Below are 5422 nucleotides of genomic sequence, written 5' to 3' on the forward strand. Positions count from 1 at the left end.
ATTTTCTGCTTTGGCGCAAAAAAAGGAGGAATTACCAGTCCTAAAATATGTTTACCGTTCTCATTATTCGGTTCTATAGAGTGTTCACAATTTGCCGGACGATATTTACATTTCGGCGTTACAGCGTGAAAAAGTAATCCGCCTTTTTCGACGTTGATATTTTAACAGGTCATTTGAGAAGTCCCCGGCCTACCATAGTAAAACACGTTTTTCTGGCAAAATTAGTGTTTTTTTTTATTCAACATAATTCCCTTCAAGGCTGATACACTGATTATAGCGACCCATCAACTTTTCGATACCATTTTTGTATTACGATATGTCCTTTGCTTCAAAATAGGCCTCAGTTTCGGCGATCATTCGCCTTCATTCAATTTCTTCCCAGCGAGCATTATTTCGAGATCTGAGAACAGGAAATAGCTGTGGAGCAGATCTGGAGAATACGGTGGATGGATGGATTTTTGCCATCGTTCTCACTGAATTGTGACAAGATGCATTGTCTTGGTGAAGCTACACTTTCTTTTTCTTCAAATGCGGCCGTTTTCGGCGATTTCGTCCTTCAAACGGCCCCCGCTGTTGATGGTCCTTCCGTATTCAAGGCAGTCAATGAAAATTATTCCATGCGCATCCCAAAATACAGACGCCATAACCTTGTCATCGTGTGCAGTCCACTCGGATGACTGTCGATTGGACTTCGGAATGAAATGATGGAGCCATGTTTCATCCATTGTCACATATCGATGCAAAAACTCGGATTTTTTAAATGTTTCCTTCGGTAACAACCTCTTTTGAGCGCCCACTGCGTTCACTGTCTTCGGTGACAATTTCCAATTCTAATTTCCAAAACTAATGATTCTCCAGTATTGATGTGATATTTTTTGTTTTCTGCGAATCAACAGTAACAAAATACAGCAAGGAATATTTTTTGAATAATATCTAGACTAATTTAGGAAGAAGAAAATGGAATTTAACACTAAAAAACTCCAGCTTTTAATGAAATACATCAAGAGAAAATTTGAACAGTGACATACAAATCATTAGATTGATAATATCCTGAGAACTTGAAACGCGATTGAATGAGATTCTATTTTTGCAGTATTAACTGCAGAAGCCGTGCCGTGGAGTAACATGTCTAGTTGTCTTGAATTGTGTTTTCTATTTTAGCTTAAAATGAGTGTATAGTTTATTGAAGGCTTTCTTCTTTGATGCTGTTCTCTATTCAGTTCATAATACTGGCGTGAAATTGAAGCTTGTAGACTACTTAAATATGAAGGTAGTATGAATACTTTTTGTATAGTAGAATACTGTTTGTAGACTTTCGACATATTATTGGCTTAGCCATAGTTATTACTATTAAGGACTTGCTCTAGCTTTTTATTATTTAAATATTACATTGTTATTAGTCGTTTCCAACTAAGCTACAATTTGTCTTTATGAGAACTTAAATTCAGGTATATAACTAGGAGGACCTATCGGCCATATCTCAGTCTATGATGAAATACTGTCTATACATGTCACCGCTGTATTTTTTATTAAATGCGCGTCACTATACAACACTATACAAGATCAGATGGTTTGTTTCTTTTGAGTCTGTGTCCTGTTGTGGTGGTATACAAAAGTTACAATACTTCAATATTCTCATGAGAATGGAGTCTCACCTCATTCCCCCTTGCAATTCTCTTGATTTCTTGACTGACTGTGGGTATCTGAAGGTCTCTATGTAGGCAGTCAGTCCTGTAGTTTTTGGGTGCACCCACAATACTTCTCAGGACGATGTTCTGAAAAATGTGTATTTTGTTTATGTTATTCTTTGCAGAACATCCCCATAATTAAACTCCGTATGTCCATATAGGTTTCAGTATTTGCTTATATAATAGCAATTTATTATGTACTGATAATTATAATTTTCTTCCAATTAACCAATACATTTTCCTATATTTCAATTCCAGTTCTTTTCTTCTTTATATATTCCTTCCATCGAAGTTTTGGATCAAGATTCATTCCAAGATATTTAGCGTTGTTGCTATATGGCATGATAGTATTATTTAAAGTTATTGAGGCCTGTAAGGTCTGATTGTAGGTGAACTGCACATTTACTTTCGTTAACTTTTATTTGCCAAGCTTGTGTCCAATCATTTATATTATCACTTGCCTATTGTAATTCGTGTGGCTCTTCACTCTTGTCTCCGACAACTATAATCGCAGTCTCATCAGCAAATGTAGACATCGTAATATTCTCCATTTGTTGTATATCACAAGTGTAGAGTAGATACAGCATTGGCCCAATACACTTCCTTGTGGTCGACTTACTTTAGCTTATTTTATTGTAGAGTAAGCTTCTTCTTGTTTAACTCTAAACATTCGAGCTGTAATATACGATTTTAGTAGTTCGGTGTGTTGTTTTGATAACATTTTCTGTAGTTTATGAACAAGGCCTTCATGCGAAACCTTATCGAGGCTTGTGTTACATCTAAGAATACAGCTGAGCATACTTTTTTACTTTCGTAGACATTTTCAATAACATCTGTTATTCTGTGGACCTGGTTAAATATTGGAAGCTCGTTAAGTTGGCGAGTTTTATAATTCCCTTTCCTGTTAGTTTTTACAGCAATTCTCCTGTTATTAAATCATAGCCTGGTGATTTCCTGGGGTTAATGTCAGTTTTAATAACTTTGGTTAATTTTTTCGGCGTCACTAATTCAATCATCGAATGTCTGGCAAATTATATTCAATATTAGTTTCGTTTGGTTTGAAAGTTTTTTTTGGATATTCAGCAAGTGCTTCTGCTTTATGGTGACTGTCACGTTCCCGGTTCCCACATAATTCGCCTATAGGTGGACTGTGTAGACATGAGCGCTTTAGATATTTCGTGGCTTTCCAGAGTGAACAATCACTTTCTTTATCATCTGTTAAATTTCTCAGATAGTCATTTATGGATTTGTTTTTAATTTCCAGTATTTCCCTTTTCAGTATTTGAGTACTTGCTCTAGGTGAAAATGCAAAATATTAATGTAAATAATTGTTAAACAACATAATGCAACTGTTAAATTAGATGACTTTGGCATTTCTCTACATAAAATAACAATTTTTCCTATAGCATTTTTCAAAATTGCTCATTGCTTTTTTGCTTGATTTGAAGGAATCTACTATTGATGTCCATCAAACGTCTTCAGAAACTTACGGTGATGTTGGTCCGTCGTATACCTATTATTGGTTATGCTTTCAATGATTTAAACTTGTAATTTTGATGTCAAAAGTAAAGGATAACCAGAAAGAGGAAAAATACAGGACTTTTTGGTCTCAAAAAAAAATGTCAGGTAGTTTAGCATCGATGAATTTGAAAGAGTTTTTCTCAATAAATACTTTTTTAAAGCAATAAAAATTATAATAATACATGCAAAAGCCTAATATATCGGTTTTTTGTCATTGAACAACCTAGTATAAACAAAACCAAGAACACCGATAGTATTTTGTTGTCAGCTTGGTCATGTAAACCATTCAACCTCCCAGTTTATAATACAAACAAATCATATATTCATTAAATTCGTATGAATATATGTTAATTCTCGTAGCGGCCTGACTGCCTTTTACCACGAAACCATTTCGACGTGGTGCAAGACAATTCTTTTAAAACCCACCGTGTCTTCTCGATATGGAATCGCATTTCTGCATAAAGCTTGATCATCGGACGGGTAATCGAAGGTAATTGTTTTTAATCCGCGGTAAAAACTGTAACTCTGTAAAAAATGCCTTAATAACACGGATAATTCCAACGAAAACTATACGTTTTCGTACAGAATCTCACTCTAATGGCTGGAAATACCCACAAAAATGTAAATATTATGCAAATCATTTCGATATCTTCGGATCTTTAATTTCTTTAATTTGTGTAATCACAACGTACCGAAAATATTTCGAGTTTTAACAAAAAAATGATAATTGCCTTTATTATATCGAAATACTGGGTTGGTTTATTGGTTTGCTCACCAGGTATACATCCTTAGAAGTGTATCAATTCTGGTTACATTCTCTATTGTAATATTGTTCAATATCAACAACGATAGTCGCTTCCAATCATGAGAATCGTGCTCATATTTTTTTTGGCGAGTCCCACAGAACCAGTAAATACCCAGAATTTTTTTTTGGGATGTAAATCAGATGGTCAACCGATATCAATCAAGAAGATCATCCATGTAAAAATAATCGTTTAAGATCCTTATGTCTGACTGCGAAATATTTATTTTTTATTATATTGCCTATTCCTGGCTTTGAAAATTAAAAAGTCAAATAATATTTGTCATTATTTTTCACAACTTTTTTCCATATCCACTTCATATTAACTGATAACTCATAAAGGGATGATTATGTTGGATGAGTATTTATGAACTTGGCAAAGGAGAAACACCTTAATCTGCCCTTAGTGACGGGTATCCTGATAGTCGAATTATTTTCTATTTATAAAAGGCTTTGACTAATCCAAGAACAAAACCATAAATCCTGGGTAATAGCTACAGGCTCCTTGAGCTCCCTGAAAATTCTCCATCATTGATACTGCCATACTGATTCAGATCATCCGATACTGCCAATATAATGAATAATGATAATGGAACTTTACAGAAGGTTTGATCAGTTGCGTTGGGCTTTAACGGCCGAAATTAAACTATGGGAGATTAAAAGAAAATACTATGAATGACCAAATATAAATAACAAGTGAACTGAACAATGGCAATCAGAAGGTGCTATGTCTGGTTGGTACGTTGGATACGGCAGAAATGCCTCGTTCAATTTGTTCAGTTTACATCGGCAGACATCTATAACAATTTATAACAATAACAGTTTATGTTTCATCTTGCTGATAGCTGCAGCAATATTTTATGACCATCAATATTCCGCTTCGGTGTCTTTCTTGGTTGTTCTCTTCGGGCTTTTTTGGTCCTCCAGACTGTTCTTTGTCATTGACAATAAAATTAGCACCACCAAATAATTTAAATCAAAATCCACAATTGGTATATGACGAAGCAATATCAGTATGGGTTTTTAGAAGTGTCCTGGTTAGAAATTTTGACTAACGTCACTATACACTGAATAATTCAATAATACCAAATGGACAACTGTTTTTTTTCTACATAGAGAAATGTTAGAAGACCATCGAATTTATTCTTTCATCAATTAATGTCAATTGATTAAGCTGATTAAAATACATGCGCGCACCTAATATATTACACGGATGCGATGACAACCAAATGGTAAGTCTACTTGAAGTCATAGTGCTTCAAAAAATAACAGAATGGACAATTCTAGCTGATAAATAGCCCATTCAACCAATCCAGGCTCTGACATACTTCACTCGCTCTAAACCATACAATTAAAACTGGCTCCTTTCTGACGACAACGCTTACTTCATATTAAATTGCTTTAGAATTTA

Source organism: Rhynchophorus ferrugineus, unplaced genomic scaffold (genome assembly GCF_030347505.1).
Source record: "Rhynchophorus ferrugineus isolate W39M unplaced genomic scaffold, kcgeb_rfMv2 rfM10, whole genome shotgun sequence".
NCBI lineage: Eukaryota > Metazoa > Arthropoda > Insecta > Coleoptera > Curculionidae > Rhynchophorus > Rhynchophorus ferrugineus.